Source organism: Panthera uncia (genome assembly GCF_023721935.1).
Source record: "Panthera uncia isolate 11264 chromosome A3 unlocalized genomic scaffold, Puncia_PCG_1.0 HiC_scaffold_12, whole genome shotgun sequence".
Lineage (NCBI taxonomy): Eukaryota > Metazoa > Chordata > Mammalia > Carnivora > Felidae > Panthera > Panthera uncia.
The window spans coordinates 9,894,284-9,918,040 of NW_026057579.1; the positions used below are offsets into that span (position 1 = coordinate 9,894,284).

The following is a 23,757-nucleotide window of genomic DNA, read 5'->3' on the forward strand; positions in this document are numbered from 1 at the left end:
TCTGACTCTTGATTTGGGCTCAGGTCATGCTCTTATGGTTGTGAGATCGAGCCCCACAACAGGCGCCATGCTGGGTGTGGAGCCTTCTTAAGATCCTCTCTGTCTCCCTCTGCCCGCCCCCCAACCTCAAATAAATAAATAAATAAATTTAAAGTGATTAAGATTGAAAAAATTAAAGGTCATCTCCTCAGTCATACCGGCCATATTTTGGGTGTTCCATAGCCACGAGTGGCTAGTGGCTACTCTTATGGACAGTACAGGTATAAAACACTTCTGTCCTAGCAGAAAGTTCTATTGGACAGTGCTGCTATAGATGAATCAGTTTGTCAGTATATTGGATTTTTTTTAATTCAAGCGATAGCTGTCTACTTAGTGTCTACTCGGAGTAAGGTACCATGATAAGAAAAATGTGTCGCGCAAGGAGGATTCAGAGAACGTGCCTCTTTCAGCAAGTGGGTCTGAAGATAAATACAGCATGAAAAGATATGGGTCAAAAGCCTTGAGACAGATACAGATAAAGTACTGCGGGAATTCAAAGGAAGGAGAGATTTATATTTTTCAGTTCAGGGTAGGAAATCAAGGAAGACTTCTTGGAGGAGGTGGGTCTGAAACAGAAAACTGCCCATTTCTGCACTTCAGAAGCTCAGAACACTCAACGCCTTGAGATAACTAGAGGAGACGACCTGTATAAGGAAATAACCTGGTGGGAAAGTTAATTCCCAACAAGGACATTAACAACGATAGTTCCCATGGCTTTGGAGTTCTGCCTTTACTTCTCCCTCACCTTGGCCTCGGGATGAGTCTTCCACCTGCAGAAACAAAGACTTCTGGTCCTGATGTCCTCTGCTTACACAGAGCTGAGAAGAGCAGGTGGAAACTAACAGCACTTGAATAGCCGTTTCTCTCATTCTCCACCTCTGTGTGGGAATTGCAGTCCCTGGAGAATCTTCTGATGCTGCTTCCTTCTGTGGAATGAAGAAGTCTTGACCTAGAGAGCTATATTGTAGGATGATGAGTGATTGGATGTGATTTTTCGGGTATCTGAGATTCTCCACCTGGGCTCGTTTACCCCCTCCCCTGAGCCCATAGGTGCTGACTCATGACCAACGTGGCCTTCGCTCACAGGTGCAGAACCCAATACTCCTAGTGGAAAATAAACCCAGGTCAAAGGAACAAGGCATATGGGGAGAACAGTTATTTCCACAGAAAACAATGACATTTCTAAGAGCTGGTGTAGTTCTGTCGTGCCACTAATTCAGTTTGAATATTTCTGCAGTGCTTCATCGGCTATCGTTCAGCTAGCCACAATGGGCCGCCCACCCCGGCCACCAGCCATCTAGATAGATGAGTCTTCTGTGTTTTACACCAGAGGTCAGCAGACCATGGCCCACGGACCAAATCTGGCCCATGGCTTCTTTCCTCCAGCTTGTGAACCACGGCTGGTTTCTACACTTTTAAACGTTGGCAACTATCAAAAGAAGAATAATATTTAGCGACACATGAACATTTTTATGAAACTCATTTCCATATCCGTAAACAGAGTTATGCTGGAATACAACCGCATTCATGTATTTACTTTCTACGTTTTCCTGCTACAGTGGCAGAAGTGACACAGTGTGACCAGGTGGCCTGCAAAGCCTGAAATATTTACTCTGTGGCCCTTTACAGAAAAAGGTTGCCGATCCTGGTCCGGACCATCAACATCTCGAGGCACCGACGAATATTGATAATAACCTTCTCTTGCTTCTCAAGCTCTTTGTGGTTGACAAAACACTTCCCCGGGCACCATTTTCACCTGTGTCTTGAATTGTCCTGGGCTCTGCCAGAGCCCCGGCAGGCTGATGCTGCTTTCACAGACAGACATGAACCCACGAAGCCAACTCCCCAAATGAGGTCATTAGGGAACAGAAACAGGTCAAAGGCATTTTTCACAACAGCCACGTTCAGGCAAAATTCAGACCCATGCAGTGCACCAGCATCACTAAAACAGAATCGAAAAGCAATGATTTCCCTCTTCCCAAACCATTTGGTTTCTGTAAGTTTATATCATTTGAGAGGGGGCCCTTCACAATTATGACACAGAGCCTAGGACAATGCAACGAATGAAATAAATGAAATTCTTCCTCTTATATAGTCACAGGAGACTCTCTGAAGTGCGTTTTGGGGCAATTCTCTTACGTTCTTATAGGCCGAGCATAGTAAATCCTGCGTAATGGTATACACATTTAGATCAGCCAGGCCATCATTTATTCACATCCGACTGATGCTTCTAAAGCATTGTTAAGCGCTGTTAGATTTTGTAATAAAAGAAAACTATTGTAAAAACAAACACATTTCCTGATTCAGCGGTGTTCATTCTCTCTGCTCGAGGAAACACACTCAAGCACCCCAAACACAGTGGGCTGGATGCGACAGCAGTTTCGCACGAAGCACTCCTGGAATAAAGGTTAGAAACTACCTAGTTCTCCCAGGGAATGTGGGGGAGATGAGGGTTAGAAACGGCTCCGCAGAGGAGGTGCCACCTGCACTGGGCCCAGAAAGATGCTTTGGGTTGACCAGAAAGACACGGTACTGGGGAAGGGGGATGAGAAGATTCTGGATGAGGCCCTGAGGTATGGAAGGGCCTGTCTCGTTCCCTGCTGGGTCTCCAGGGCTGGGGACGGGGCTGGCGTCTCATGTGTGTGCAACAAATACCTGTGGGATGAATGAGGGTGATGTGCTTAGGGGTGGTGCTAATCCAGATGGAGTGGGCGTGGGTATGTGGATGCTATTGGGGAACCATCGTAGGGACGGCATGGGGCTGACGTTTAACATGCTATTTCACGTGTCTGTGGATAAATAAATATCTCGTCGTGGAACCCCTGGAAACAGCTTGTGCTGGTTCTTCAGCGGCATGTCTGAAGCTTTCTCCTGCTCTGGCACATGTGGTAGACGTCGTGCGCGTGTTTGACGTTCCCGTGACACCTCCAAAATGGCCCAGGGCATTCGGCTAATAGTACTGAGATGCCCAGCTGTTAATGACATGTCAGTAACAGCCACCTGTGGGCTGTGTGGTCTTAGGACTGTTGTATTTGGAAGGCACTATCGTTTCTCTCGCTCAAAAAAGCGTATCGAAATTCGAGTGAGCAGGGCGCCTGGGTGGCGCAGTCGGTTAAGCGTCCGACTTCAGCCAGGTCACGATCTCGCGGTCCGTGAGTTCCAGCCCCGCGTCAGGCTCTGGGCTGATGGCTCGGAGCCTGGAGCCTGTTTCCGATTCTGTGTCTGCCTCTCTCTCTGCCCCTCCCCCGTTCATGCTCTGTCTCTCTCTGTCCCAAAAATAAATTAAAAAAAAAAAAAAAAAAAAAACGTTGAAATTCGAGTGAGCAAGGTCCCTTATTTTTAAGGGACCTTATTTGTGCTTGTTGGAACTTTATTTTTATGAGCAAATTACTTTCAATCTCCCAGTGAATTGAGATATAACAACTGTAGGCGCCTGGCTGACCCCGTTGGTTGAGCATCTGACTCTGGGTCAGGTCATTATCTCAGTGTTCGTGGGTTCGAGCCCCCTGTCGGGCTCTGAGCCAACGGCTCAGAGTCTGGAACCTGCTTCGGATTCTGCGCCTCCCTGTCTCTCTGCCTCTCCCCCACTTGTGAGCATGCGAGCCCTCTCTCTCTCTCTCTCTCTCAAAAATAAACATTCAAAAATATCTAACAACTGGGTTTATGAGCCACTACTTTGTATTACAAAAACCCTTGACATTTATAGACTTGGCAGTCATGGACTTAGTGACTGAGGATCCATTCCGTATGGTGATTTTTCTGAAGCACAAATTTGAATCCCATGGCCAGGGAGGCCACAGGATGGGAGTGCCTCCATCAGCTAGTGAACCTGGCCCACTGCCCACCTGCTGGTGTCCACGTAGCATTAACATTTTCTACTTGACTTCAGAGTCCCTGTGATCCTTGGGAACTGATTGAGAGCAAAAGTTTGTAGAAAATGGCCCCAGGAAAAACAGCAGCTGCTGGTGATGACATTAAGACAGAGAAGCCGTCAGACAAAGAAGGATCCTGAGGCAGGTTCATAAATGCCTACGGAGAATCATTAAGAATACAAAGGTCACTCAAAATTTTCATTTCCACTCGACTGCATTGTACAGAGGGCATGTGAAACTCTGCTGCCATTCACAAACACCTCCAGACACATCCCACCTGACTGTGAAGGGTCAGCCATATCCCTCAACACTCCCTTGGCAATTTGTTTTTGCTGTGAATCTGCGTGACCCTGAAGAAAGAGTTGGCAAATCAAAGATAAACATCAAACCAGACTTGGTCTAATTGCATGAATTCCAGATTGATGAAGCCTGAGCTAATGAGGTTTCATGCCCTAAAGGAAGTCTTAATCCTTGTCACCGTCACCGGGGCTGGGGATGTCTTTCCTGAAGAGGCTCACTCCCCGGGGCTCAGCCAGCCCCACGAGGCTGCGTTGCAACATGCTCCTCCTCTCTGCATCTCCGATCTTGGCACTTAAAAATAACGTGCCCGTGACACTTTCCAGGTTATTCTTCCAGGTGGAAGATTCACAAAAGCACAGGATTACCCATGAGCCTTCTTTGGATGCTGCTCCTCTCTCTCGTTCCCTTCTGCTACTTAGGCATCGGCCCCTGGGAGTTGTCCACCTTGAGTTGTGAAGTTTGGTGAATCTCTCTCATGGCCAGGAAGCTAGACTCAGGTTAAGAATTTCGGTTCAATTTCAAATTGTAATGCTCCTGTTGGGGCACATGGGGAGGAGACCCTAAATAATGATTTTAGGCATAATCTCCAAGGATTAATTAAGAATACATTTCACTTTCGGGGCGCCTGGGTGGCGCAGTCGGTTAAGCGTCCGACTTCAGCCAGGTCACGATCTCGCGGTCCGTGAGTTCCAGCCCCGCGTCAGGCTCTGGGCTGATGGCTCGGAGCCTGGAGCCTGTTTCCGATTCTGTGTCTGCCTCTCTCTCTGCCCCTCCCCCGTTCATGCTCTGTCTCTCTCTGTCCCAAAAATAAATTAAAAAAAAAAAAAAAAAAACGTTGAAAGAATACATTTCACTTTCTTTTTTTTAACGTTTATTTATTTTTGAGAGAGAGCACCTATGCAGGCTCAGGCCTACGAGGGAGGGAGGGGGAGGGGGGGGGGGGGGAGGAGTAGGAGAGGGTCAGAGAGAGAGGGAGACAGGGGATCCGAGCAGGCTCCATGCTCTCAGTGCACAGCCCGACACGGGGCTCGAACTCACAAACTGTGAGATCATGACCTGAGCAGAAGTCAGATGCTCAACAAACTAGGCCACCCAGGTGCCCCTACATTTCAGTTTCTTGAACTCATGTCTTTTAAATAGCAGCTTGCTTTCAGAAGGCTCCTGACTTTTAAGGTCTTTTTATAGTAATTGCCTGATTTTTTTTTTTATTTATGTAGATCCTATGGATAACAACATAAATCACAATAATTCAATAGAACAACATGTTATTATACCAATACAGTAGGTGAGGAGGTGACAATAATCACTCAGAGCCATGTAGAGAAATGGTCCTTTGATCTTACTTTAAGAAATGTATGTGGGGGAGCCTAGGTGGCTCAGTCGGTTGAGCAACCAACTTCGGTTCAAGTCATCATCTCATGGTTTGTGAGTTCGAGCCCCGCATAGGGCTCTGTGCTGACAGCTCAGAGCCCAGAGCCTGTTTCAGATTCTGAGTCTCCCTCTCTCTCTGCCCCTCCCCTGCTCATGCTCTGTCTCTCTCTCTCTCAGAAATAAATAAACATTAAAAAAAAAAGAAATGTATGTGGAGTTCATGTAGAGTCATGTTTTTTCTCGGTTTCAAGTTCATCATGAGGTGACCAGAAGCCCTATTAGACATTGAACCATGGTGGGATAGCCACCCAATTAAAAACGAGATTGCATCCCCGTCAGGCAGGGCAGAGGCCCTATGGACTTTTGAAGACTCCATGAGAACATCTGAGATCTGAAAACAATGTAGTGGACTGGTTACACGGCTTGCTTTTTCAGGGATGTGAGAGGAGAATCAGAGAAATTGGGGCTCTCTGAGGGGATGTGTGCAAGGAGCTATGTGGTCAAGGGAAATCTTTTTTCAAAGTAGGTAATCCTTAGGCATTGTCTCTGCTGGCCACAGTGGTCCAAAACGGAGGGAGGAGAGGGGGAGGCAGGACAGAAGGAGCCAGTTGTAGGAGTGAAGTCTGAGGAGACAGCGGGTCATGGGGTGTGTGGCACGTGGGTATGCTGTGCCAGGATCACGGAGTTCGTGTCATGTGGGGCTAAGGGCCTTCATCAATTCTAGGGTTCGATGACTGCCCAGAGCCTGCTTGGGATTCTCTCTCTCCCTTTCTGTCTGTCCCTCCCACTCATGCTTACTCTCTCTCTCTCTCTCTCTCCAAATAAACACATAAACATTTAAAAAACTTGGGGGGTTCAAATCTTATCTCTGCCAGTTTGTAGAAATGTGTGAATTTGTGCAAGTTAACGTCTCGAAGTGATCATCCCCTTATATGCAAAATGGAGGGAATAAGGTCTCAAATTCAAATCCCTACCCTGAGTCACACACACACACACACACACACACACACACGTGCACGCACAGACACGCACGCATGCTTGCACATGAGTCACCCATATGTGATGAAAGATTAGGTCCTCAATCTTTCCACAACTTGCCTTCTGTCATTCTCTGTCCTCCCAACCCTCATTGGCCTTCCCCCAACTGGCAACTGCTCCTTGATGCTGGTCTGCTGGGTCTTTACCCGCCTGGGACAAGATTGTGCGGGGACAGCGGGGAGCCGGCTGGGAGGGCAGGATGGCAGGACAGCCGGAGGAGAGGAGGGGATACTAGGAAGTGGGGGAAGGGGCGAGTCGGGATCGCTGCGTGCTTGTCAGACACGGTGCTGGTCATGTTTATATTCCTTGCCTCCTCTAATTCTCACAGCAAGGCCTGGTCCTTGGCATCCAGGGGCGGATGGTGGAACAGGAGACATTAGGGCCTTGAGAGGGCAGGGCTAGCCCAGCAGCCTTCCCTGCTATCTGTCCCGCCTGACTCCTCAGGAAACACATGGTTCAGCCTCAGAAAAAGGATGATTTTGTGGCGAGGGAGGAAGAGGGGTCTTTCTCATCCATCTGCAAACCTAATTCCTCTGTGAATGGAGGCAGGGCCTTCTGGTTAACAATAGGGGTGAAAGGGAAGGTGAATGTTTCCATCAACACAGAAATGATGTATCAGAGGAGCAGGGAGCGTAGGAAGGAAGGACCGTGCCCCTTAAGTAAAGGAAGTCAGGGCTTCTGAGAAGCAGTGAAAAAACAGGAATGCCCAGGGATGCTCAGGAAAAGCTTCACACACTTCCCGCCGTGGCCCATCTGTGGACGTAGGAACCGGACAGTTCTGAGTTAGAATCGCGTTTTTGTGGCTCACTCGTTGTATGACCTCGGACAAGTTAGTTAGCCTCTCTGGACAATAGTCTTTGCGCTTGTAAAATGAGAACAATTCCAAACGACTAAAACCCCAAAGGACAATCCTAAAATGAAGATTGACCTTTCCAGGACAATCACGTGCATTACAATTAAATATATATGGTGTTGAATAGCATCTGGCTTTTCATTGTTGCTTGAAAAAATCATTACTGTATTTTCATTATCACTTAAAAATTTCAAATCAAGGTTGGGTGCAAAAATCCTTGGCTCCCAGGGGACACGGGCCTGAGCACCCCTTAGCGCTGAGAGGGGCAGAACCTCTCAGGGCATGGCTGGCACAGGAGATGCCAAGAAATGACAGGTGGTCTTCCGGTAGGGACTCCAGAGGGGGCTCTGGCGAGATCGAAGTGTCTGCTTCCACCTGTCCAAGGTCTACCTGTCAGTCTCAACCCCGTGGGTTTCTTGGAAGCCCCCGGTGCAATCAAGCCCCTTTCCCTTTTGATTCTTTTACCGAGCGCCTGCTAGGTGGCTGTGTGTACAAAGGCTGAAGATGTTGGTTTCTGTGGGCTGCACCACAGCTCAGGAAGATGAAAGGAAGCCACAGACCATGCCCCCCAACGCGGTGGTCCTTGCCCTGCCCGCCTGGGTGGCTCCCCAGTGCAGGATGCAGACAGCGGGCCGTAGCCTTGAGCCACGCAGGAGACGGTTCTGAATTTCCCAGAAAACAGCTTGCATAACACGGAGTATCAGTTTTCTCCTTGGCTCCTTCCCCCATGTACCAAGATAACCGAACCAGTAACACAGAACACTCCGTTTATTTGATTGTTGGGAAAAACCAAAAACACCCCGAGGGAAGGAAGGCCAAAGTGCCTTGGAAAGGGACTGGCAGATCGCGGCAGCCCAGCCCAGATGTTCCTTGCACCCCTGGATGCAAGGCACGCCACTGTGAAGGGCTCCCCTTGAGTCCAGGCTGAGGCCCTCCAGCAGAAAGTACCCGAAGGCCTCCCTCTGGGCGTGGGAGATTTCTGCTGGCTAAATGGAGCCAGTAAATGCCTTCTAAGGTCTAACTGGGGGAAGAAATGGAAAACAAAGAAGAGGATGAGGGAGAACAGAGAAGAGGCAAACGAAGGAAAGTAGCCAGCGCCCTGGATGCCAGACTTGCAAGCGAAGCCAAAACTGCCAGGCTCCAGAGGCTTCTACAGGCTTACAAAACGCTCCAAAGTATGGCATTTAATCTCTCCGTAAAATTCTCATTCCCTCCTCTTCTCTTTCTGGAAGCGCCAGATGCGACCCCCAGCTCAGGCTATCACTGCCCGAGCGATTTCGCCTCAGGGAGCTTGTGTTTTATCACCTGTAAAATGGCCATAATGACCTTGTGGGGAGAATTCGAAGAGCCAAAGTGTGAAAGTGTTTCACACGGCATCTTGCACGAGCAGTTTGTGGGTTTCCTGCCTTGACTTGCTTTCGGGCTCTCAGGAGCCAACGGGAAACGGAAAATGCTGTCAAACAAACTATGTGAATTCAGGAAAGACTCACCAGGATTCTGAACTATTTTCGAGACCCAATTAGGTCCAAAAAACAGACACGGATTCCCCAACTAGTGTGTGTGCCGCACGGGATACGGGGCAAGACGATGTCCTCTGTGCAAGGACTTGTGGAGAGTCCTTGGATGCCACCGCGCCCTTCCCCTGGGCTTCCGGCCGGTGGGCTCATTGCTGTGCCTGTCTCTGTGGATATTTATTCAACCACCAGAATCGAGAGGAATAGTCAACAGGCACTTGTGTGGGCAACTTTTGTGTCACTACAGGGTTATGGGGATAAAAAGCAATGTGGAAACATCTAGGGAAGATGTAAATAGCCAGAAGAATCTCTATCCCCTCAGAAGGGAAGCGGCTAAAAAGTCCCATTTCTACAGGCCAATTATTTTGTGGTTATTTTAGTTAGTTTAGTTTAGTTTCAGAGAGTGAGAGCAAGCAGGGGAGGGACAGAGAGAGAGAGAGAGAGGGAGGGACAGAGAATCCCAAGCAGACTGCACTGTCAGTGCAGAGCCCGATGCAGGGCTCGAACTCAACGTACTGTGAGATCATGACCTGAGCCGAAGTCAAGAGTCGGGTGCTTAACCCCACTGAGCCCCCCGGGCGCCCCTATGTACATTTATTTAATCTAACAGAATCTTGCATGGCGGGAACTTTTAGCGCCATTTTATGAATGAGGGAACTAAGGCCCACAGAGTTTAAGTCCCTCGTGCAACTTTGTCCACGCAGCAAGTGCCGGGTCTGGATCTGAATCCGATTCTGGGCGCAGTACTTGTTTTATTTTATATCCTGCCATCTTTCCCTGGAAGCCTCAATTTATGGAAAACAAATGAACCCCAGGGAGAAAGCAGCACATTTTCCCCTGTGCTCTGCACGCCTTCCTAATCTTTCTCTGGAAATAGATAACGAAGCCACCAGGACCCCCCAAGGCAGCCGTGGCCCATCCATCCGCACAGTGGATTTGGGGGCCTCATGGCTTTCCCAATCAGGCTTTTGCGTCTCTGCCAGCTCAGTATGGAACATCTCTGGGTCTGATCTCTCCCCTCAGGAACTCAAGAGTCTGTCTCTGCATGTGTTATCAGACCTGCTCAAGAGTTGCACATGTCAGCGCGGAACAGGAGAGCTTTGACGTTGGCCCCGCATCTAGGAAAGCCTCGCTGCTGCCCTGCTCTGGCTGGAGCTCTGTGTCTTTCATCAAGTCCCGCAAGACGCCTCGCCGCCTGCCAGGATGAAGGCAAACAAAGCAGGACACTCACAGGGTCAACGCTCCTCCCGGGGACCTGACTTTGGACAGGGTGTCGATTACTCTGTGGCTCCCAACCTTAACTTCCTTCGGGGGAGGGTATCTGGATTCTTGCTGGGTCTGCATAGTCCGTGGCTCCTCTGGAAACAAAAGGTTAACAACGGCGAGGTGAGTGCGTGCTCAACTCAAAGCAAACGATCGCCTCGGATCGGAGTCTGCTAAGTGTACCCACGTTTGTCATCTCGCGCCCTTCCCACCCGGAGCCTGTGAGCTGGCACAGCTGGAAGAAGTATTCCCAACAACACGTACTCGGCTTGCTGAGATCACGCCGAGCCGTGCCTCTGGGCTCCTGGCGAGACTGTCCTGCAGGTGATGGATGTTCCTAGATGACACCTCAGATCTCTCTGTGATGAGATCTCCAGGATTCTCTATCATAGGCACCTCTTTCTTTATCCCCAAGTTGGGCCCGTCAACAAGGCTCTTCCATTAGGCTCTTCGCTTTCTCCTTCTTCCTCTTTCTCCTTGTCTTTTCCTCTAAGCCTTGAATGCCTTCCTGGTTGGCATGCCTTTCCCTGCTGTGCTATTCTGGGCTAAAGAGCAAGGGCTCCCAGTGAGCAGTTACTGTGTATGGCTGCAGACACAGTGGGGCACACTTGGAATGGAATGATCCCGGATCGCGGGCGATGCCTGGACGCGGGGTTGTGGACAATGGTGCCTCGGGAGGCTCGATCTCAGGAGGCTGCTGCCTCCTGCTGGCTAATAATTTTACAGGCTGGTCCATTTTTTTCCCACTCTCCTTTTCTTCTAAGGGCCCACGTACTGTATAATCCATTTTACGTGCCCTCTTTATCGTATACCAAATTTACATGTGTATTTGGGTGCACTTAGGGCCATTCCGTTCTGTTTCACTGATCAGTTCATCCGTTCATTCACAGTACTGGTTGACTTCTTAGAGCTTCATAATACTTTTTTTTTTTTTTTTTTTCCTGTCTGGTAGGTATGGTTGCCCTTCATTACTTGACTTCTTCGGAATCTCCAGAACTACTCTTGCTGTTGTTTTTCCATTTGAATTTTAGGACACAAAAAGAATCTTGTTGGTGTTTTAATGAGAATTACACTACATTTGTAGATTGAGGAAACTTTGATAACTTTAGGATGCTGTCTTCTTAGTCAAAATACAGTATGTGTTTCTACTTGTTGGGGCCCTGAGATTTCTGCTTGTCTATCAAGCAGTTCTTAGATTTATTCCTAGAAATTTGATTCTATATTGTGGTTATGGTAAATAAGGCATTACCTTCCATTACATCTATTCAGCTATTGCTTGCTACACACTGATTTATTATTACACTGTCTTAGCAAACTCTCTTATTTTTGAAAATAGTTCTTCAGTTACTTCTCTGTTTTTTTCGTGCGTACAGATTAATTTACCTACATAAATAACGATATTTATTACACTCTGTTAATATATTACTTCTAAATAGATACTGTCATTTATTTGTCTTTTTAAATTAGAGCTGCTACTTCCAGAACAATATTAAATAATAGTAGTGATTAATGTCATCCTTGTCTTGCTCCTGACTTCAGTACAAATATTTCTAAATTCTGTGTTAATAGGGGCGCCTGGGTGGCTCAGTCGGTTAAGCGTCCGACTTCGGCTCAGGTCACGATCTCGCAGTATGTGAGTTCGAGCCCCGCGTCAGACTCTGTGCTGACAGCTCAGAGCCTGGAGCCTGTTTCAGATTCTGTGTCTCCCTCTCTCTCTGCCCCTCCCCTGTTCATGCTCTGTCTCTCTCTGTCTCAAAAATAAATAAATGTTAAAAAAAATTAAAAAAAAATAAAATAAATTCTGTGTTAATAGCATGATGGACTCAGATAAATATCTTTTATCATTTTAAGAAAGTATCTTTTTATTTCTATTTTGTTAAGAGTTTCTTTTTTATTTATTGTATTGTATTGTATTGTATTTTTAAAATGTTTTTATTTATTTTTGAGACAGAGAAAGACAGAGCATGAGCAGGGGAGGGGAAGAGACAGAGGGAGACAGAATCCGAAGCAGGCTCCAGGCTCTGAGCTGTCAGCACAGAGCCCGACGTGGGGCTCGAACTCATGGATTGTGAGATCATGACCTGAGCTGAAGTCTGACGCTTAACCCACTGAGCCACCCAGGCGCCCCAAGAGTTTCTTATTTAATCAAGAAAGGAGGCAATTCTATACTGTGAAATGTTCTGTGTGTATGTTTTATCATGAATATTTTAGTAATTAGCATTTGTTGCTTATAAATACATGAACATAAATATGTGGAGGGGATACCAACTTTTATTTATTTATTTATTTATTTATTTATTTGGTGAACGACTTTATTTTTTATACTGAAAGCCTGATGAAAAACCATTACTAATCCTGCTAAAGAAAATCCCACATCTCAATCAGAAAGGATAACTGTATTTACTCATTAAATGCCATTTACATTTCCTACAACACAACTTGAGAACACCCAGCATGCATGTTTAATCTCAGTGCAATGGATTCAAGACCAAGTATACATGTTACAAGCATCAAGGCCAGATTACACATTATCACAGTTTATCACAATCATCATCGTCATCATCTTCTTGTTTTCTTTTCAGTGCATGTGCTGATTCATTGGCGGTATTTTGCGACGACACCATGTTAGTGGTAATAAGAATGTTCTTGGACCCGATTAATGATGGATTAATCAGAACATTCTGAACCGCGGATGTTGCAGGAATTGATGCTTTTGCAGTTGGGGGCTGTGAAGTGGGTCTCTGTACTGTAAACCTTTGCCCTGTGAGGGACATTGGAGTCCCTACTTTCGTTGACACAGACATGGTGTGTGGGGTTGGTGTGCCAAGCGTGGGAGTACTTGGTCCGCTAGTAATAACCACAGAACTGTTATTCTTCCCGCAGAAGTAGATGCCTTTCTTTGTAAAGACTTAAGTCTATAGTTTGGAACAGTCAAGCAATATCAGGTGGCAACCTGGGGCCTGACTATGGCTTGATTAATGGCAAAGGACTTTGATTTCTTTGCCTTGCCATGTCTAATAAAAAATCTCTTGGGGGAGGAGAGGCAAAAGACTGATCAGCACGGCACTGGATCGCCAATCGCACACCATCTGCATCAACAGTAGCTTTCTTAGCATGGCTTGAGTAAATGTTTGCATCATCTAGAATTGTGGTCACGTATCAGAAGGCAAACTCCAACATCTGACTTACAACTCTTGGCTCATATTCTGTAATGCTCTTATCCTTCAGGATTTGTGCCATCATCCGTGGATCTTCAGGCATGCTCTTGGGACAAGCCCTCTCGCCAGACTCCATGATGTCCGTTGATCAGACTTCTTGAGCTCAATCACCCACATTAATGTATTTCAGTCCCAAGCTTGATGCAAGTTCTTTGCCTAGCATGGTTTTTCCAAGCCCTGGTGTACCAGTGAGCAGGACGTTCAGAAGATGTTTTAAAAGCTGATAAAATCAATGAAATCACAAAAGCTTGGAGACCAATGGGTTTACAAGATTATAGCAAAATTACTTAAAGTTTTAATGTTAACCACATGCAATTTAGCTTTTTTTTTTTTTAATGCAGAAAGCACTTGGGGATCTTGAATGCTTTAGGCTCATCATTATGGATATTGATTATCTTCACAGTTGATGGGAGATTGGTTAACGAAGCATTGATCACTGGAAGGTCTTAGTTTACCTCTGGAAACTTCTGATTTCTGTGGCCCTCTAAGTCTCTTCCTCCACATCAGACAGTGTTCTGGTGAAGCAGTAACATGCCAGGTTTCCCCAGGCACACCCACAACTGCGGAGGCACCACAACAAGACAGAGGAGGCGTAGACTGTGAGCCTGCGTAGCCTGGGCCCGGCCTCTCTGAGTCGTGCCTTGGACAAGGAGAGCGTCCTGGCTGAAAGATGCTCTCTCTGGCAAAGGCAAGGTGGTAACACACCTATGTGCAGACCAGTCAAAGGATGGGAAGGAAGCAGACCTCATAAAGACCCTGCTTCAGCGCAGTGGGACTTCCTGTTGGGCCCACTGCCAGAAGTCTTCCCGAGTAGATGATTCTGACAAGTAAAGAAACACAAGTATTCTTTGTAGTCATAAAAGGGAAAAGATGGCTAGAGGGATAAACATCTCAACCAACAAATTCTTTTTATGGGATGTCTGGCTTTTTGCAAATTTTTACTGAACCAAGACATGTGTTCTTTTTAAATTAATACATGCAGTGCAAAAACTCAAAACAATATGCTGATTTATTCCATAAAGATAATTCCCAGGCTAACTGTGGGTTTGTTTTACATTGTCAACAAGAGTAGGGAGTCAGAGGAGGAATCTTGTAAAATCCTGGAAATGAAAAGTTTGGGTCCACATGGAATGACTACTCTACAATCTAGAGTAAATTCAATCTCAGCCTCTTTACTTCCCTCTGTGTCCTTCTCCTCCCTCCCCTCCTCTCTCCCTTTCTTCTCTTTCTCTGTCTCTGTCTCTCTCTCTCTCTCTCTCTCTCTCTGTGTGGGGGGGGGGGGGTTCCTGTAAGTATAGCAGAGCAAGGGAGAAAGAGAGACATATGATTTTATATCTTCTTTCTCCCGGCAGTGTTCCAATGCCACAGGTTCAATCTACCTGCTCAACTTTCTATATATGGAGTTTCTGAAGGTCTGTTTTGATGACCTCACCCTGGGACAGGAGGCAAATCAGAGCTTCTGTCAGTTTTCTTATGTCCTGGCAGGGTTAAGGCAAGGAAGAAAGGGTAACAACCTACTAGAAACCGGCAAGGATGTTTTTGGCTGTAGGATTATCGAATTTCGTGCCATCAGGTTAGTCAGAGCGATTGAGTCAAGGAAGAAGATACCCAATGGGCACATGAAAAGATGCTCAAGTCATTAGGGAAGAGCAAATTAAAACCACAATGCGATGCCGCCACACCTAGGTTAGAGTGGCTGAAATTAAAGACAGGCTGACCATGCCAAGTGTTGGTGAGGATGTATAACAACTGGAACTCTCATTCCATCCATTCTGATGGGAATGCAGAATGGTACAGTCATCTGAAAAGCAGTATGTTTTCTTGTAAAGCTTCTTGTTTCTTGTAAAAAGTTTCTTGTAAAGCTAACACTTACCATGTGACAACTCCACGCCTACGTTTTTGCCTCCACCTTCCAAATAAAAACATGTCTTTGAAAGACTAGCATATGAATGTTCCTATCAGCTTCATTCATAATAACCCCAAACTGGAAACAACCCCAAATAGGTGAGTTGATGAACTATTTATGACATACCAACGTGATACAATATTATACAGCAACAAAATGGAATGAACTATCGATATACCCAATAACATGGGCACATCTCAAAAAATGTGCTCAGAGAAAGAATGATCCCATTTATGTGATATTCTAAAAGACAACCTATAGTGCCAAAAAAGCAGATTTCTGGTTGCCTGAGGCTGAAGTGCAGGTTGGAGGTTGAGTGGGAGGGGACACAAGGGAACTTTCTGGGGTGATGCACAAATTTTATACCTTGATATTGCGGTGGAGGTTAAACTGGTGTATAAATTCGTCCAAACTCATCAAACTGGTCACTTAACATGAACGCATTTGGTTGTATATAATGTATGCTTCACTAAAGCTGATGTAGGAAGAGAAGGAGGAGGCCCCTCTTCTCATGAATGGGTCTCAGGACGCTGAGCCAGGGAGAGACAGCATCACTTCTGAGAAATGCCTGGGGCGGGGTGGGGGGTGATGGAACAGTGAGCTCCAAGTCGGCTACCGCGCTGCACAAGGGTGGAGGCTGAGCCATAGGCTGGCATCTGCGATCTGCACAGTCTGCTTGTGTGGACGCTTCTTTTGAGACCCAACTCAGTTCACTAGCTCCTCCGTTGAGCGAGAGACTTGAGTTGGGGTCTAGCTAACTGTGGTTCGGAAGGGCATTTCTCATGGGCTCTGTGCATGCTGAAGAGGGTCCCTGCCCTGAGAGCATTTCCAGTGCGGGATAAGGTGGGGAATCAGAATGCAGCTATAGCCTCTGCACCCCCCGCAAGCTACCCTCTTTGTAGAGAAACTGGGTGTTAATAATGCATGGCTGAGTTGGGGAAAATCCGAAGAAACCTCCCCTTCCCCCCCAAATTTCTCGGCCAACTCAGTGGGCCAAATTGAAACAGTCTAGATTTGGGCAGGGAAGATTTGCGACCACGAGAGAGATCATAATCTCAACCATGTATGGCCGGAAATGTAAATTATAGCTATGGAACTGTGAAGAATCACATAATTATATCAAATTTAAAAGGGAAAGCATGAGTGTGAACAACATCTTGTAGAGAAATTACCACAACCAGATGTATGCAAATTGTTCCCTAAGTAGAATAAGGCAACCTTCCAGGACATTCCCATGAATTTATATTATATGGACACTGACCTCCCTATCTAAAGCCCATCTTAATTACTGTTTTCCCTTCCAATGAACCATTTCCCCCACCGTGGGAGATACTTGTGTGCTGTTGGCTAAGTTAACAGTTACACGAATTTCAAGAAGTCTATCTTTGTTTTTAGAAGACTCTTTTGTAGCTGCCATAAGCGCTTTTTAGGTAAATAAAAACAAAGGAAAAAGAAACTAAGAGTTCCTAAGTGCGCTAAATCTGAAATGGTTTAAAGCTGATTATATGGCTCTGAATTTGCTTTCTGCCCTCACGGCACAGGCCGGGGCTGGGGGTCAGGGCATCTGGGTCCAGTCTCCAGCAAGTCTGTCCGTGACCTCCAGCCAGCCTGATCTTGTTTCGGTTTCCTCAAGGTCGAATTAGGATGGGCGCCGTCCTTACCGATGTCAGCCACGTCAGCCAGCAAAGAGCTTTCACTGAAGTTTTACATCTAGTGCTAACACTTCGAAAAGTTAAAAAGTTGGACATGACGATAAAGCAGCGTTTCTTTTGCATTTAAAAGAAAACTTTTAAAATGTTCTAAACATAATACATGTGCTATCACTATATGTACGTGCTGTGGGATCCGTCCCTAAAGCAATAAAAATCATCTCGTTACAAAATTTCCCAATCTGTTAGCAACAAGCAGAAGGGCTAAGTGTCCTCCAAAACCAACGCTCAGTCTCACGAGGTTGCCAGGAACGGACCGCTCTAAATCGTTTTACGTTCCACATTGCCGTTACTTTATTACTAAGCCAACAGACTGCAAACCGAGGCCTGGAAATAGAATATGAGCTGTAGGGCTTCTCCATTTCCAGCCCTGCTCTCCCCTCCTTCCGTCTGCTCTCTCCCTGTCGCGTCGCACCCGAGGGTGGAATGACCCTTAATTTTCTCTTTTAGGAACCCTAGGAAACTTTTGAAGTGCTTTCCTGTTTTTTGAGTTATCTAGCTGAACACATGTTCATTGAGTACGTCGTGCTACACAGGTGAATAATACGAAGGTGAATAATACATGGTCCCTGCCCTCACCCTGCTGAAGAGCTGAGGGCCAGTCAGGCTGAAAAAGGACATACAGCGTGTCTTGCTATTCTAAGGAGAGAGCACCTCTGCTCATGCGCATCAGGAGGGCTTTGTGGTAGCGCTTCTGTCACTCGAGCCAGGCCTGGAGTGGGGAGACAGTGGGCACGGGGGAGGGAAGGTGGCCCCGTAGGATGGCAACACCCAAGCCAGGGGGCAGAAGAGAATCACGACAACCAGTTCGGTCTGGAAATGCAGACAGGGCGTGTGTGGGCGCAGGCGCATGCGCAGTGCGGGGGCGTATAGGGCGCCCCCTTGGAAAACAGACTGGGTAGGAGGACGGGAATGGAGGCTGTCTTCAAAGCCCTGCTGAAGACGTTGGCCTTTATGCTGACGGCAGTCGGAAGAAGATGGAGAAATATTGGTTCAAGTCTGCTCCTAATCGGGGGACCTCACCTGCATGGGTTGTGCCCACCCCCTCCTGATCCTTGTCCCCTCCCCACACAGGAGCATCCCCAGCCCCAGGAAGAAGGGTTGGGGAGCGTTGGTGAGAGGGTCCACTACATACCCTATGGAGGATTTGGTAGCAGGGATGGTCAGTGGGTGGCTTCCAACCTCCACATCAGCCGGCCCTAGGGACAGCTCGTTTCTGGGGCCTGTATCAAGCTTCTGACCTTGACTTTGACTCCAAGGAGAGGGATATGAACAAGGTACTGCTTGGCTCCCTACTCAGGGCCCCCTATGACCCAGGCCTCGAGGCTCACCGGGACCTCCTCATGGCTGGGGGTGAGATGGGGCTGGGCATCAGAGGTGCCAAGGCGGAGCAGAACTGGACCCATTGAACAGACCATCCGGGCCCAGCCCAGTGTGCTGGAAGGGCTGGAGTCCTCCGGGCCGCTCACCCTGGGCAAGCAGTGCTGCGGAGCAAGTCACCACGGGCACTACCAACAAGAAGTGAGGCTGAGAGGAGCTTTTCTAAACCATCAGCAATAAAGAATAAACATCAATCATGCTAGAGGAAAGACCAGTTTTTCTATACTCTATCCTCTCTATAGAAAATGATGTTAAGTTAATATTATGTGATGAACAAACAGTACATGGCAAAATGAAGAGGGAAAAAGTGGCTTAGAGGTGTGCCGCACCCTTAGCACATAATGATACATTATTTTTCTGGATTTTGTAGTATCTGTGACATTTGTCAGCTTTTAAAATTTTGTAACTTATTGTGATGTCTTTTTTAGTTTTTTTTTTAATGTTTATTTTTGAGAGAGAGAGAGAGAGAGAGAGAGACAGAGTGTGAGCAGGGGAGGGGCAGAGAGAGAGGGAGACACAGAATCCGAAGCAGGCTCCAGCTGACAGCTCAGAGCCTGATGCGGGGCTCGAACTCACGAACTGTGAAATCATGACCTGAGCTGAAGTCAGATGCTTAACCGACTGAGCCACCCAGGCACCCCTGTCTTTTTTATTCTAAATAAAGTTGCTTTCATACCTAATTTTGTGTTGGAATTTTTGTATTCTTTTTCTTAACGATTCTCCAAATTGAATAACCTTGAGGCCTCACAAGCTTGGGTCAGCCCTTGGATGATTCCATAATATTAGCTCAATAAATATTTGAGTAATTACTACTGTTATGTACATGGAGCTCCTAGGACTGAAGAACCCTAGGGAAGTAAAGTACATTTCAAATGAAAAGACTAAATAAATAACTGAAATGGTAGCTTGGCTGGAAAGTCACTGTCTTCATGACTGAAACCTTTTGAAACTTACGACAGCCAGGGAGCCTGGGTGGCGTCTGTCTCTTAATTTCAGCTCAGGTCCTGATCTATGGTTGTGGGATAGAGCCCTGTGTCGGACTTCACGCTAAGCGTGGAGGCAGCTTAAGATTCTCTTTCTTCTTCTCCCTCTGCCCCTCCCCTGCTTGCTTGCGTGTGCTCTCTCTCTCAAAAAGGGAAACTATTGGGACAGCCAATGTTGGGCTCCAGATGAATTCCACACACACCATGCCTACCTGACTCGAAGTGGCTGACCACTTAGGACTCGGCCAGCAACATAGTTATGTCACAATAATTTCGAATGTTCTTTCTACTCGTAACTTTCATCAGCTTATTTTTCCAGTCAGGTTTCCCAATTTAAAATTAGTCAGGCTGTATAAATATGAAGTATTCAAGAAGGAGGAAAGGTATAATTTAATTCTTCATCTGTTAATTTAATTTGCCAAAGTTTAAGAATGCTATTTAAAAACAAACAAAAAAAATTATCTGGCTTCTAACCCAAGTCTCAGGAAATAATGATTTTCATAGTACAATTGCTCAACTTGTTTTATATTATAGAATGCATACATTTGAACACGATAGGAACTTGTTTTAAAAAGCAATTTAATATGTTTGAGCTTGCCATATAAGAAATAATGGTTTAGAGGCCTGGAAAGTGCTCTAGAATGGCAAGTCCCTGAAGTTACAATGTCTGTTTTTCAAAATCCAAAACGTGGACAAAATATAGAAATCAGTGTCTTTCAAGCTATTGGACGGCGGGAAAGAAAGGACAATAATCCCTGAGAGATTGTAACAAACGAGGAAAGCCCTACGATTGCCCCAGATTACTGCCTTGCGAGAGTTTCCAGACAACACACAGAGAGGGAGCCCTGAAGGAGTCCCACAGCCTCCTTGAGTTGAGGAGACAAATTGGTGCACAAAATCCCAAAATCCTAGCTAGACTTTTTTTTTTAGAAATTAAAAAGCTGATTCTAATCATTAATACTGATAAATAGTTCAATGGAACAAACTAGAAAGTACATACGTAGACCTACACATATATGGAAGACTGATTTTTGACAAAGGTGCAAAGGCAATTCAGTAGGGAAACAATAGTCTTTTCAGCAGATGGTGCTAGAACAATTGTCTGTCCATATACACAAGTGAACCTCAATCCATACCTCACGCCATATACAAAAATTAACCCAGAATGGATCACACACTTCAGTGCAAAACCCCAAATATACAATTTTTAGAAGAAAATATAGGGGGAAAATTTTATAACCTTGGACTAACACAGATATTTAGATACAAGACCAAAAACAACATATGTGAAAGTAGAAATTGATTCACCAAGAGGAACAACTTTTGTCCTGTCAAAGACACGTTAAGGGAATTAACATGAAGGGAATTCTCTCTGCCACAGAGAGAGAGAAAACATTGGCAAATTACGTATCTAATAAAGGACTTGTATCTTACAGAATATATGAAGAACTCTTAAAAGTCAATAAAGAAGAAAACAAGGATCTCAAGTAAAACAATGGGCCAACAATTGGAAGGGCCATTTCACCAAAAAAGATACACGAATGGCAAATACGCACGTGAAAACATGCTCAGTGTAATTTGTCACTAGGGTAATAAAAACCCCAATTAGATAGCACTACACATCTAGAGCAGTAGCTCAGATTATGAAGAGTGACCATCCCAAGTGCTGCTGAGAAGGTGGAGGAGGTAGAAAGCTCATTCATTGCTGGTGGGAATGTAAAATGGGCTAACCAGTTTGGAAAACAGCTTGACAGCTTTTTTTTTTAATGCTAAACACAGATCCACCACATAATTCAGCCATTCTAGTCCTATTTATCCAAGAGAAATGAAAGCAGAGGTCCATTTAAAGAATTCATATGAATATTCAGAGACTTGTTTGTGATAATCAAATACTGGGCGCTCCCCAAAGGCTCATCAACAGTTGAGTGGAGAGAAAGAACTGTGGTCTATCCATGCAGTAAAATGCCACTCAGCAAAAAAGGAATGAACTATCAGAACACACTACAACATGGACGGATCTCAAAATAATTTAGTTGAGAGAAAGAAATCAGGCAGCAAAAGAGAGAACATAATGTACAAGTCCAGTTTTATAAAAGTCCAGAAAACACAATCTATCGTGACAGAAAGCAGGACAGTGGTTGTTTGGGGACGGGAGGTGCAGGGAGAGTCAGGAGAGAGGGGCTGCAGAAAGGTGGGAAGAAACTTTTGGGGTGATGGAAATGTCTGCTATCTTGCGATGGTTTCAGGGATACATATGTCAAAGGACATCAAACTATACACTTTAAATATGCATATTCTGGTATGTCAGTTGTACCTCAATAAAGCTATTTTTAAAACTTATGATTTGGCTTCAGGCACCTAGAGCAAGATACTGGTTTGAGAGCTGCAAAAGTCATGGAACAATCAAGATATTAAACTATGCTTGGTTCTAAAATGTGACATTGTCTTTAACTGTGAAATAACACATTCTTGTTAAACACCCCAAAATAGGTCATAAAGTCTATACTGAGGTTCTCAAGACACACACCGATCACTTGATCGGTAACAAGTCATTTCAAATGGGTTTCACCACCTCCTTTTTTTCTCTTTCCTTATCTTGGGAAAGGAGAAGGTGGGGATATGAAAACAGATTTAATATAAGGCAAGATATACAACAGGTTGTTGGAAAGTTATTTGAAGCCAGAAAATGGGTATCAGTATCCAAAAAATAAATACAAGGAAAGATTTTTCTTCACCTTTACCATTTTTTTATATACCCTTTCTTCCTTTCCTGTCCTTTTTCCCTTTCTTTCCTTCCACCTCCTGCCTCTTACCCCCACATCCCACCCCACCTTTGCTGGCAGGGTTGCCCAGAAGTTCAGACTATAGCACGAACTGGAACAGACTGTCCAAGTTCAAACCTCATGCTGTACTCCTGTACTCAGTATGGTATTTAATACCTCATGCTTTAGCCCCCCCCCCCCCCCCCCGTCTGTAAATAGGGTAATACCAAAAGTTCCTTCTCTCTGGACTGCTGAGGATTAAATGATTTGATATAGGTAAAGCACTTAAAACAGGCAGAACCACGGGTTAACAGCATGCAAGTGTTGCCGTTCTCGGGGCCCCTAATCTATGACAGACATGTTGGACTCCAATCAGTTAAATGTAAAAAGCCCTGGGCTCGGAGAAGACGGCAGAGGGCATGAGATTCCAGGAGCTGGAACCCAGTGCTGGCTTGGCCAGTCCCCAGCTCCCTGCCCCCATCTGTGCTACTATTGATGCATCAGAGCTTAAACTGTTTACTGGGGAAACGAGAAGGCTGGTCTACAGGATGGTCACCATGGTCCCATCCCGGTGTTAGCACTGCTTTTTATCATTCAAAGTTACATAAATATTATCAAATGAAAAGCTTTTTGACAACTGTTAGGTACAATGGAGATTTTCATGTTACAACGTAGGTCATTCATTATTTAGTAAGAAAGACAAGTAACCTTGCCAATTATATGGACGGAACAACTGATAAAACTCTAGCAGAACACCAAGTGACTTCTTCAATGTTTCATGAGAAATTTTAACACGCAGTTTATCGTCTTCTGAAATGGGACCCATGCGAAGTTCTGGATGGGAACTCCCCCTTCTCAAAGCTATGCATGAATCTCTTGAAAGTTTAAGAGTTTGTGTACTTTGCCTGTGGTGGACGGTCCACCACTGGCTTGGCCTTAGTGACCCCCACGCCCCCAGGAGAAATCATTTCAGAAGTGCCCTGGAGCTATTCTGTCTTCTCCCAGGGTGGCAGCAGGAGCGGTGAGTGAAGTAACCATAGAAAGGAAAGCTAGTCAGTTCACATGGCTTCCTTCACGGGAAATTCACCGGACTAAGTGTAACAATAAGTGAAACAACCTACCTATGATGCTGCCATCCAAGACAAGCTCTCGGCTTTTAAAAGGGGGCAGATTTCATGTGGAGACCGTCTTCAGTGGTGAGCCAGACAGCAGGGTTGTAATGTTACTTTGAAGGGGATACAGTAAAGCCACGATGAGGAGGGAAATTTCCTCTGTTAACATCCTCCTGCAGTAGTGGTCAAGTGTGTGAGCAATTCCTCACACTTTAACGATTCAAGTAACTTTTAGGAGTGTTATACTCCCATCGGGTCAGGTCCTTATCCAGAAACGGAATCACTCAACCTGTCCACTCAAGACATACTGACTACAGGGACCAAACAGGGATTTTATTAAAACAAATGGAGATTGATTAGCCCTTATGTCGTTTAATTATGAGTCCCCAGTCCCACGGAGAGGATTTTTGATGTTCCTTATAATTCCTAGCAGAAGT

General features: G+C 45.7%; 1 long non-coding RNA gene and 1 pseudogene across 2 annotated transcripts in view; one reads left to right on the plus strand and one right to left on the minus strand.

The window, feature by feature from the left end:
• LOC125937528 (uncharacterized) overlaps positions 1–23,757 on the plus strand; it is a 91,531-nt gene that overhangs the window by 20,052 nt on the left and 47,722 nt on the right. The gene's annotated exons all lie outside the window — the stretch shown is intronic.
• LOC125937525 (transcription initiation factor TFIID subunit 9-like) lies at positions 12,508–14,723 on the minus strand (annotated as a pseudogene).